Below are 13,321 nucleotides of genomic sequence, written 5' to 3'. Positions count from 1 at the left end.
GGAAACTGAGGTAGAGAAATTAAGCAAGCCTTTAAGGACACACAGTTTGTGAGTGAAAAAGGTACATTTTGAAGCCAGAAATTTGATTCTAGAGAATGCACTTTTTTTTTTTAAATAACTCTTTTTTTATGATTTATTTATTTTTATACAAGAACTGGGGTAGAGGCCAGAGGTGTGGGAGGGTGAGAGGATTCACCAGAAACAGAGCAGGGAACAGAACAGGCAGATGGACCAAAGTACACTGCTGAGGGGTACAGCAGGTGAGACAGGAGATGTGTCCCGCCATGTGGGTTTCTCCCTGGCTGCCCAGGAATTGAACCCGTGCTGGAGAAGCTGCAGACAGCTCCACAGTGCAGCTCTCAACCCACTGCGCCACCAGGGAGGCCCAAGAGCATGTACTTTTGATCACTGTTATTTTATTCTTGTAAATATACTGTATCCTTTTTTGTGTGATTGTATTATATTTTATTTTATATACATATATAATGCTATATGTATATGATTTATTACACCAATATCTAATGTTGCACGCTTTTGAGTTTTTACCACCACACACTGTGCTGCTGTGAGTGTCCTTGTGGACACACACTTAAATCTTTCAGGTCATGGTTGAGTCTTTCCTTGAGACAGATTCGCAAGTCTAATTTTCTTATCTACATGTCCACGGTCTTGACACAATTACCAAACTCTTCTCCAGAAAGGCAGCATAACCCCATTGTATAATACAAAAGCCACCCCCTGCCTTCCACCTTCAGCACTGGATCATATCCATTTTTTAATTTTTTATGATATTATAAGAAAAGAAAGCTATTTCAATGTTTTTTTTTTGTGAGCTATAATGTTTTATTGCACATTTTCTACAATCCCTCAGATGTATTTCTGCTAGTATTTTTTGTCCTCTAAGGTGTGTCTGTTTCTTAAAGATTTTAGAGTTTTTATATATGTATTATGTTTTGAAAATTTTTTAATTTGGTAGGTACAGTCAAGAGAGAGAAAAAAGTTAGTCTTATTCTGTGTTTTACATGACATCTTATATCTTATTCTCCCTCAACACAAATAATAACTCATAAGGAATGACTCAGTAATTCTATGAATAATATACTGGTTATCAGAGGAGCTGGGGGCAGAAAGAGGAGAGGAGGGAATGAGATGGGTTATGGCATTGGAGCTTTGGTGGAGGGTGAGTGAGGCAGGCTCACATATGGAGCTGTGAAGATGGACTCCCAGAACTATTTAGTTATGTAAATGGTTGCCAAATCAATAAAATATGAGATTGAAAAAAATGATTCCTATGCCCAGAGGATGGAACCAAACTCATTTCTAAGAAAAAGTTACTTGGAAGCATTTTTCTTCTCCCAAAGAAATGCCCACTTCTCTTTTTGCTCTTTAGTTTCAGAGAAAGGGGAGTCCAGATAGGACCCTCCCCAGCAACTCTTCATCTCTTCCCCCACACCCCTCACCACCGGGGTCCTCTGGTTTGAGTTCCAGGCCCATGACTGAAATCTAAATGTTCAAGCATTTCCCCCACATAGTTCCTCAACTTGGAGAGGGCATCTGGACACCCGGTTTGTCAGTGGAGAAATGCACAGAAAGAAAACAGTGTAAGATGTACTGGGGATGGAGGAGAGGAGAGCTATTTGCCTAGGGAAAGTGAATCCCCAGACAGGGTGAGGAGCCTTGGACCACTACTGGCTGAGGAGAGCCAAGGTGGGTTGAGCAGGATGCTAGTTTGGTGATGACCTGACAGGAAGCTGTGGAGAGCAAGGCTGGTGGGTAAGATGGGAACAGGGCCACTGCGCTTCAGAGGGGGCTCAGACTGGAGGCCTTGACAGGCCCAAACTAGCCCAATCACCACTCCATGGGCAGATGGTGAATATATATCCAAAAAGTTTTCTTGGAACTGTTTTTGAAACACCAGTGACATTTGAGATTCTGGCGTCAAGAGAAATATGATAAGCAACGAGCACTTCTTCATCTCCTAAGCTGGGACATTTTGGTAAGCAAGCCAGTGGTCTTCAGTAGAGGTGTCATGTGTCTGTCCACAGGAGACCTGCCTTTCTCCTCTCCTGGAAAACCAGTGTTCAAAGCTAGCATTTTTAGGTAACAAGGGGATCCTCTCCCTAAAAGACCTCCCCCTCAGCCTTCCCATGTAAATGCTGGAGAAGGAGCTGCCCTGGGTAGGAACGGGTGTCTGTGACATTCTTGGGCCCTTACCTTGCACCTCTGTCTCCATGCCAGGCGAGTGAGCATGTGTGGTATGCCAACTGTTTTAAAGGAAATCTCTATCCTATTGGCTTACTGTCTGTCCTGGAGCAAAAGCTTTTTGCATTTTTACTGTCATCCTTCTCACTTGCTAGGCTTTTCCATTACAAAGCTAGGATCAAAACAAGAGGCTGGGAATTGTATGCGGACAATAACCAAGATGAAAATGCATGCATTGTGCAAAAATGAAAAATGATGTAAAAAATACATAAAATTTAAAAAAAAGCTATCAGAAGTCAGATGCTAACTTGCCTCTCCAGATCTTTCTGCTTCTAGATCCAGCCATTTGCATTTGAAATGGAATCATTTAATATTTCCTGAAAGTAATAATGATGATAATTTCAATAGTAGCTAATGTTGACTGCTTACCAGGTGTTTAAATTCTTATTTATCCCTTATAAAAGCCCTTCTGAGGTGGATTATATTATAACCCATTTTACAGATGAGAAAAATGAGGCACAGAGAGATTAAGCATTTGGCCCAAGATCACCCAGCTAAGAAGTGGCAGAGTAAGGTTTGAGCCCAAAGTCATTGAATTGCACACAATAAGCACATATAGTTTTTAATTTTTTGTAAATCCATTATACCTCAATAAAATTTAAAAAAAAAAATGATTTGAGCCTTGGGAATTTGACTCTACCATCCATGATCTTGTCAGTCATCAGTGTTCCTCTATACCCTTCTTCTGTGATAAACACTTTGATTTTGAACTCATATTGCAAAAAGATCATTTCATGTGCTATGCAGACTTTCCCTCAACCCACACTTCAATTTACATCTTTTCCTTTGTGAAAATGAACATGTAGAAACACAATTTAAATGAGGTCCCCTGTGTGTGCATTCAATGACCTATAGTTCAACACAACTTGCCTATCTCTGGGGAAGTGGTGGTGCTTTCCATCACTCCGAGAGGAAGGAAGACGAGGTTCCTTGTTCCCAGCAATGGCTCAGTCCATGAGAAAATGCCTTGAGCCAGTGACTGAGAAACTCCCCATTTCGTTCATTGACCTTTTCGGTTATGGCAACCACTCTAAAATCTGCTACTGTTGGTGTGGGCTTTTATCTAAGAAGGGTGTATGTGCCTCACCTTGAGACTGCACTTTGCAAATTGCTTGCTTATTGTTGTTTCCAAATAAAACTATTTTGTCAGTGAAAAGTGGCTGCTTTTTGTGTGAAATCTTTTAAGATAAACTTTCAGAAGACAGCAATTCAGATGATTTTCAGCAAAGTCCTACAACTTCCAATTAGCCTCTTTTTCTCCAGGTATAAACTGAAAGAATTCCAAAGAATTGCTACACCAGGGACTTAAATGTATGATTCTTGAATGAAAAGGCACATCCTGATGAGGGTCGTGGGTACATGGCCATGCATTTGTCAAAACTCCTACAACTGTACCCTGGTTTAAGACTGGTAAATCAGAAACTTAATTCAGAAGGAGAAAAGGAATGTTCAGTGTCCCTCTCAGAAGTGTAAAGACTAGAAAATAATGTGAATGTCTTCTTCAGTAGTTCATACAATATGACTATGTGTGCAATTATTTTTGAATCCTGTGAGGTCTTCGGAGGATTTTCCATTCTTCTTCTACTGAGTGTCTGAGGCTCACTGAACTCATTTAATCTAACAGTTCTCATTCCTGTCTTGCCTCCACATTGAATATGCCCTGTCCTTCCCATAAGGAAACAAATTAAGAAGAAATAGAATTGTAATTTGGTGATAACTTTATGGCACTGTTTAGAATTCAAGTATGAAGAGTATTATCATACAGTCTTAGATGATTACCTTCAAACCACCTGTGTTTTGGTCTCTAAGAAAATTGCATATATCAATACTATTGAGAAAGATGCCTCTGAGGGTTTAAAAACTTTATGGAAAGATATGCATTTATTTGTAACAAAATTCATTGATGTGAGCTATTTGTGACAAAAATTGTTTGTCACAAGTGTGATCTTCGTAAAGAGGGTCCTCGATGGTCCCCCTGCCCACGTGGTGCAGAATCTGTCCACACACCTTGCTGCCAACACTAGACTTGATTTTCACTCTGAGTAGTAAGAACATGGGATTACAAGAAGCAACTTCAAAATACAAACGGACATATCCATTGTCAAAAGTGTTAAGATAAGCAAATCATTATTCTCAATATTAGAAATAACCTCTTCAACATTTCAACAAAAGTAGAATTAAGTCTTTAACAACTTACTATGAGTATCATTAAATAACTTGCCATTTTGTTTCTTTTTTTTTTAAATACAGTTTTCAAATATATAGACAAGTTGAATTTGCAAAGCATGTACACTTTTATATCTAACATCTCAATATTCTACAATTGAACTTTTACATTTGCATTTTAAATATCTGTTCATCTTTCCATCACTCATCCACCCATCAATCCTTTTTTTCTGATTTACAAATTCAAAGTATATTGCAGACACAAGTCCACTTCACTTCTAAACACTTCAGCATGCATACAATTAAAGAAAGTTCAATATTTGTTTATGGCTCTTGTTTAAGAAAAATTATATACAGTGAAATACACAAATTTTAAGTGAGCCATTCAGAGAATTTTGACAAATACCTATGTCTGTGATACAAATCCCTGTCATTACCTCAATCTCTCTCATGGATTTTCCTGGTTAACCTATGAAGTTAACTCTTTTGATTCTTCATTACCTATTTGTTTTCTGACATCATTTTTACTAGCTGTATTTAATTATATTGTATGGTTGTTCCAAGGTTTAAGTAATTTCCCTTAGTTAGAGACTTAGTTTCCCTGCTCACTATTCATGTGAGTACCCTTGCGGCTAATCTAGAGGTCACGCATATTTATTTTGCAGGTCAGGATAAAGTCATTTTAAGAGTATTTCCTGGGTTAAAGAGGTTTTCATTTTCAAAAACCACTGACACATTGTCTTGTTGCTTTCCCAAGGGTTTTATTAATTTATCCTCATACCAGCATGGTGTGAGCACACCCTGAACTTCCATCACAAACAGCCTTTGTGCCTTGGCTCAATCCTAGCTGTGTAGCAAGCTCTTCCATTAAACAATTCTCCAGAACTTAGGATGTTTCAAGCATTGGTAGAAGGTCCATGACTGTGAATCACAAATGTCTCTAAAATATACCATTGAAGGTGATGAGGTACAGTCCCAGGGCACATGAAGTATAACATGTTCTCGACCTTCTTATGGCACCATAGAAGAATGAACTGGATTCTAATATGAGTACAAGAAAGGAAACAAGCTGTATCTATTGAGAATGAAAGAAACTGGAACCATCAAGCTTTATGTCACCCAAATGGAAATGATACACCCATATCATAATCATGAGAAAATCACTGCCTGTCATGACATTTAACAACATTCCATTTATTTAATTTTCAAGAATTTGAGCTTCACTCTTTAAAAAGCCCATATTGTGTCAATAGACTATGTCTATAATAGTTATTTTTTTTATTTTTGAAGATTTTTCTAGGAAGTTAATGTTTAATATGACTTGCTATTAAAATCAGGATTTAAGTTGCATATATACAGATAGCTAGACTAAGAAAGAAAATCAAAGCAGTATATCCTAGATGTGACTTTGGTCAATTATTCTTTTGGCATCTTCAAAAATTTTTGTTTATTAAACAACTTTTAAAAACCCACTGCTATTCATTAGAACTCCCTCTACGTTTCCTTCCAATCCCCATCATCTTCCCCTATGGTAACCTCAGCTCTGTTGTCAAAGTCTACTTTGAAAAGAATAATCTCTCTTTTTTCTTTTAAAGATTTATTTATTTATTTATTTATACAAGCACTGGGTACAGTCAGAAGCACGGGAGGGTGAGAGAATTCACCAGAGCCAGAGCGGGGAGCAGAACAGGCAGGACTGATGAAATACACTGCTGAGGGGAGCAGCGGGCAAGGCAGGAAAGGTCTGTGCGCCATGTGGGACCCTCGCTGGCGGCCGGAGATAGAACCGGCACTGCAGAGGCTGCGGACAGCTTCACAGCCCACCAGGGGAGGCCCAAGAATAATCTCTTAAGTATCATATTTCTTTTTCTGCCAATGAGATAATCCACACATTCTGTGAATATAATTGAAGACCCACATTTCTTGAAATTCCAATATACTTAGGATTTGGAGAGCGGCCTACCATGTCCAGCATGTGAAGTAGAGGAACTAGAGCCCAAGAAGGGGGCACCTGGAGACCCATAGCTGTCCCTCAGGTAGAGATGGAGGTAGAGGTGAGTGCAGTATGTCTGTCAGGAGGCCTGAGTGGAAGGGGGAGAACAGTGCTTTAAGACACAGGTTCACTTCCAAGGATGGGAACTTCAGGACTTGCTCTTGACATCCTGGCAGGTTTGGAGCAGCTACTTGTGATGAAATGATTCTTGTGAGTTCATCTAAGGACTTGAGCACTTTTAGCATTTCTACCATCTTGGTTTGACTGTAACAATATCTTCCTTTAGTTCTTAGATGAGGGCACTGAGTTTCTCCCACAAAATCGAGTTGTCCTTGTAATCTTATTATGTTCTGACTCTTTCTCTAGTCTGGCACTGGCTAAGAGGGTCTTGATTCCTGTAGAGTCCTTTATAGCAGCACAAATCTTGTTGATGAGCTAGAATTTCTCTTCTATCATTCATGCAGTCAGTGCCTTTGCAAGCTGTTTTTTCATGTTTTACATAAAGTTAATTTCAACCAGACTGAACAAGTCTGAATATAAAAAAGAGACCCACCATTAAGCTGATGAAGGGTGGACATGCCACTTTCTGCCACGAGAGGCTCCAGGGAGTGAGTGGTGGCCTCAGGCCAGTGGATAGCAGCTCCATCACCACCTCACTGAATTTCCCAAGGATCAGTCCAAAACCAAATACCACAGAGGATGACAGTCCTTCCAAGGCACCTCCTAGTACAGGACTCTGCCCAGGAGCTATGTAAGCACAAGCTACAACAACTGCTACCAGGCAGCAAGGGGCACTAAAACTGGCCGAGGACAGTGCCCAAATAGTTTACCAGTCACTGTCTGAGTTCTTTACCCACACACAAGACTACTCAGTTCAGAGAACAATAATGGGATTTATTTAACAAATCAGGGAAAACAAAGAGTTACTGAGGCCACAGATGGCAGTTTACCTCACCTGAAGTCACGTCCAGTTTTAAAGTTCTAAACACAAAAGTTCCCAAGATGGCATCTTCCCACTGCTGAGGGCCTGGAGCACATGGCAGCCAGGCTATAGGCCACAAGGCAACTCATGAAGATAGCAAAAGACACAACAGGTGATGCTCACCAGAGCTGTCGAGATGTGCCAGCACAGCACCAGACAATTGACACTCAAAACAGCAGCAACTGCAGGGCCTCCCGTGGTGGCGCAGTGGTTGAGCGCTGGGCTGAGAGGCTGCCTACAGCCTCTGCAGTGCCGGTTCATTCCCTGGCTGCCGGTGAGGGTCCCACCAAAAAAAAAAAAAAAAAAAAAAAACCAAAAAACCACAGCAACTGCAGCAGAACAACCAGTCATGCAGCTCAGCAAGTCACCTACTCTGGGTCTATGCCTTCCCTTCCAGGCCATAACAGCAACAAAGTTGGGAAATTTCAGACACTTGGCTACTTGCAAAGCCTCCGACCTTTTCTTCTCTGAGGTTGGATGAACAAATCTGAATATAAATAAGAGACCCACAATTAAGCTGATGAAGGGTGGACATGCCACTCTCTGCCTGCTGTTTGCCTCTCCGTGTCCTTCAAAGGCCCTCATGGTGAGGACAGAAATGGCTGACCGTGGAATCACTGAAGAGCCGAAAATACTGAAGTACCAAAAGCTGAATCCTTGGGGCTGCTGCTGCTGCAGTCCCTTATATTTCTTTTCAGATTCTCCACCAGCTCTGGTACTTTGTTCATATTTTGCCTGGGGCTATCAATCTTCACTAGCACCCTCCTCCAGGGGGTGCCACCTGCAGTAGCCTTTGGCTTCAGCCCCCTGTTACATAACCACAATATTCTGCCTGAAACTCATCCTGGATTGTCCAGTTAAACAGTTGGTAGGGAAGGGGATTTGAAGAGTTGTCAACTCATAAACTTATTGTCACAATTCACTATGTTTTAAATTTACATTGACATGAGCACAATAAGAAGGAGATGTTAACACAAGGAATCATATTTTATGATGACTTAAAAGCCCAGTCAATACTGTAAATTCCACATTGCCACCTCCTCTGTATTTATGATCACTCTATTTTTCAGATGAGGTGGAGTTGCCTAATGATTTGCTTGAGGAAAACTTGGAAGCAGGTGACAGGAGTGAGAAGGGAATACTTTCCCCCTCCCCACAACACCCCACCTCCTCTTCCCTGAATGTATAGATTAAAATAAAATGAGCCTGACAGAGGTTTCACCCAGTTCCAGACCATTGCTTCTCCCTCAGCGGTAGCTTTGAGGAAAGCCACCTCTACAGAAGGAAATCATCGAGGGAGTCAGAGGAATCTGCCCTCTGGGTCCACAAGAAGACAAGGTGAAGACATTTTTGCTTTATAATAATTTCCTGGACATTCTAAGTAGCCCACCCACTGAACGCACAGGCGAGGCCTCTCACCTGCAGATGAGCCCACTGGGAGGTGCAGAGAGAGTCGCTGCACATGGCCCTGCACACTCACATGTGCAGTTTTGGCCGTCAAGACGCTCCTTTCCTTGAAAATGCAGAGATGTGCCTGTGGCCTGTTGAGAAATCCCCCGTCTGAACAGCATTCACAGTTTTCTGGGGCCTGGGGCTGAGGAGGGGCTCTCCAGATGGGGATGTCTAGGAATGAGTGCCAGGCAGCTGACGAGTTTGCGCTCTGGTTACTCCTTGTGCCACTTTCATCTTCCTCACCCTTGGATCTACTGTCTGCTTCAGTCACTTGGTCTTCCACAACTTCTCCCAAGTCAGAGGTCAGACAACCCCCATCTGAAACTGTCAGTGTCGGGAAAGCCAGCTTGGGCAAAGATGGTGTGAAAACCCAGCCTCTCCCCACAGTGCCCTCACTCCCCCAGGCAGTGACAGCATCTTGGCCTGCTCTGCTGGCAAAACTGCCTTGGGGTCCCCTCGATTCATCATGTCTCAGATGCACAGTTGCTGCAGGCAGTGCAATCTCTTGGCTCTCCACTGGCTGCAGCATTTGGAAGTGATTTGGGACTCAGAAAGGCTGCAGATTGAGGAAATTCTGAAGCGTTGTTCTCTTCTTTTTCTGGCCACCCACTTTCTGAGCTGAGAAAGTGGGATCTGGCCAAGTTGAGGCGAAGTTGAAACTGTCTGAAGTCAAGAAAGATGGTAGTCAACATGATGGGGGTGGGTAGGTGAGAAATTTCTTTATATTCAGCTTAGTGGGCTGTCAAGTGGAATGCCTGGGTGGGGCCTGTAGCCCCTCCTGCCATCCTGCCCGTCTGGTATCCATTTCCATCTTGATATGATTGTTAATCCTGAGTCCTTTAAGTGCCGGACACATCTTCCACAGACATCACTGATTTCTCAAGCTGGATGGACATTGATTTGATTTCCTCACAGTCTAGAGACTAAGCCACATGTCTCCACTCCTCTTCTCACCAGCGCATGTCCCTTTGCAGAATGATAAGGCTCTTTACACAATTGAGGTCCTTTGCAACTCTTCCCCTCCTGGTAAGCCACTGCCTCCCCTCTGTTCTTACTTCTCAAATCCAAACAGATGTTAAACTTTCCATCATGTATTTCAACTGCACATCACCAACTGCATGTCAAATGGTGATGTTCGAAACGACTTTCCCTAATGATCCAGAAAAAGTCCCATTTTTCACCAAGTTTTCCTCCAAGACTTGGTTTTACATATGACTATTGTTTGCTATAAAGACCAAGTTTTCCAATCAATCATGCTTCCTTTCTGACTCCCCTCTCCCTGCGGTACTGTCTCCCCTTCCCTGTTCATCTGCCCTCCCCACCCAAACTCCCCTCAAACTCCCACCCCCCAAACTCCCCTCCCTTTTGAGGGCTATGCCAACAGTGTAGCAGGAGGAATTTCTGGAAGGAGGCCAAATTTGGCTTCAGATCATTTCTCTTCAACACACACTGGCCTCTGAAAACCAGATTCTGTTTGTCATTTGGTTTGCTCTCCCAGCATTGTGTCATTCCGATGGTAATGCTGATGGATTTCAAGTTTGCCTCCTCGAGTAACGCACAAGGTTTTCATAAGCACATTAATCTTAAAAGAAAAACTGTCAGATGCAAACAATACCCATATGACTGATGTTGTAAAGACACAAACTAACTCTTAACATCCATTCCCCAAGAATATTATCTTACAGGGGACTATGCTGCCTGTAACTCTCTTCTAACACAGTACCTGTATTGCAGGGTCTCGTGGCATCTCAAATGTTTGCTTTCTACACCAAAAAGGCCTGGGATTAATGGCATGTCTGCCCAAATAATAGGCTCCATCACATGGCCATGTAAATAAGACCATGATTATAAGAAATATGTAATTTCATTAGTTTTCACAAAATGTAATATAAGCAGTCCTTATGAAAACCAAATTGGAAAATCATTATACCCCAGAAACAGGGATGCTGGTCTCCTCCAAACACTGAAAACTCATTAGCAGATGAGACATGCTGCCCAAGCTCTCTCCCCAGTGGAAGTGTTCCTAGCTCACAAGCAGATTTGTGGAAGGCATTTTCCCATTTTGTTCCGAAGTTAGCAAAATGTGTGGTATGAATTAAGTATCTGATATTGCTGTAAACGTCATTTGGAAGTGCGCCAGGCCACAATCAAGAATGAGCTGGTAGCTTGTTTTAATTTAATGGTGTTGAAGTGTTCCACTATAATTAAGCATCTGAAAATTAAATGGAAACAGTCATTAGGCTCAACGATACAAAGCTGCCAGACCAAAGAATATAAATTATTTCAAATAGGGACCCTTGAAGAACATTATGGGGTCCAAGAGGGGCTATTCAACAGGGACTTAAGTGATCAGTGGAGTTTGGGGCCATCAAAATTAATGCACACAGACAGTTAATCTTGGGCTTGTGGCTGTCACCAGGGAAGCTTGAATTTGTTAGCAGTAGCTATATTTGGTTAAAATTTTCTGGACAAGGAAGGTTAGAGCCAATCCAGGTACTGCAACACAACCCTCCTCCTCCAAGCGGGTGTGAGTTAACATGAGCTGGAGTTGTGGCCAAGCAAACAAACTACATAGGAAGGAGTCTCTGAATCCTTTGACATTCCCTGCCAACCTCTCCATTAACGTGAAGTTCTCCTCTCTCTGAAGCCATAAATCACAACACTCATAGCCATTCATGGGTCCTTTTGACACAAGAAAAGAGCAGTATTACTCAACTCCAACCCAATAGAGGACAAGTACATGTCTTTCCTTTCATTCCCAATGCCCATCTTTCATGGAAGTGGGAGATCTTAGAGGATTCAGCCAGTCAGGATGATTGCTGGTCCTTTTGATTGCTTCCCAAAACTTAGGAATTTATTGTGTATTAGCTCCATGGACACTTTCTAAGGATAATACCCCTCACCAGAAAATTTTATAATTTTTACTTACAACTGAACCATTTCATTTAGCAGGAAAGGGGAAACTTTGTTATGTTTCTTTTACAGATAAACCAGTTAAGACAGAAAAATACAGAACTTTCCTTGAGACTCACAGTCCTCAATGGCCAGGATGGCATGAGAAACAGTCTTCTGATGTGAAGTTCAATATCTTTTCTAAAATGCTAAGTTGGGGCCCCCCTGGTGGCACAAGGGGTTAAGCACAGCACTATGAAGTTATCCACAGCCTCTGTAGCACAAGTTCAATCTGGGCCTGCCAGGGAGACACCTACATGGCGCAGCAGACCTCTCCTGTCTCGCCTGCTGCTCCCCTCAGCAGTGTATTTCCGTCAGTCCGCCTGTTCTGTTCCCCACTCTGTCTCTGGTGAATCTTCTCACTCCCGCACCTCTGGCCTGTACCCCAGGTCTTGTATACATAAATAAATAAATGTTTAAATAAATAAATAAAATGCTAAGTTGGCTGCTGGTAGTAAGCAGAAAAACTTGCTGTGCTGCCCTAAATGATTTTTATTTGCCACCAAGTAGTCTATTTCACAATAAACTTATTTATCCACGAGTTTGAATAACAAAAACTTAATGATTTTAGATCTTTTTCAGTTAAACATTTTGAAAATATAATGAAAATAAATGGTACTTTGCTAAGAAAATATACAGAGACAGTTTTGCAATCAATTTTACGGATTAGTGGACCCATACATAGCCCATAGAACCCGGAGTTCCCAGTTAAAAAATAATGGGTAGATAATTGGAATTTTCAAATTATTTCAGGTCTTCACTTTATAAATCATCTTCAAGAGTCTCCTCTACCAAGTATTTTGAAACCAGGTTTAGTCAATTTGCCAATTGCCTTTTATCCCTTCTCTTCCCAGCACCCAACTCCTGCTGGGGGTGCTGGGGGGCAGTCAGCCATCCCCACGTGGGACTGGAGAGGTTGTGTAGGAAAAATTTAGGGCCTGGATACCCATTGGGCAGAAATCCCTTGTGGGAATTTGTCACTGGGCTCTTTATTAAATCTTAGAATTGAAGGCTCCTGAATTGAGAACACAGTGGCTATGCCCCGATGTTTCCATCTTCTGCGTGTAGAGGGAAAAATGTGCGCTCTGAAGCCAGATGCCAGGTTGTGTGGCCAGGGAGAAGTTGTCCCCTCTGCGTGTCACTTTCCTCATCTGTAAAATGTGCATAATTTGGTTAGTTTAACCTCCAAGGGCTGTGGTGAGACATATCATGCAAGATTATACATATAAATGCTTAAAACAATGCCTGATGCTAAGGAAGTACATGGGAAGCCTCAGTCCTTATTGTGAAGACCAAGAAGGAGCTTGCCAGCCTGAGGCAGTGTGGTGCTAGAGCGTGGCATTCGGCCTGGTGGGCAGCTGCCATGATTACTTCAGCAACCAGGCGAGTCCTGACCTTGATGTTGGCTCATCAGCTCTGTTTGTGGTCTTTGTGGGGGCTAAACATTCAAGTTGACTTTTCTTCCACTTTAGTTGGAGAAAACCAGTCAGGTAAATAATGTTTTATCAATAAAA

The sequence above is a fragment of the Talpa occidentalis genome, unplaced genomic scaffold (assembly GCF_014898055.3).
Source record: "Talpa occidentalis isolate TD23 unplaced genomic scaffold, MPIMG_talOcc4v2.1 talOcc4.10, whole genome shotgun sequence".
In the NCBI taxonomy this organism is placed as follows: Eukaryota; Metazoa; Chordata; class Mammalia; order Eulipotyphla; family Talpidae; genus Talpa; species Talpa occidentalis.
Note: the sequence above shows the minus strand (reverse complement) of the source record.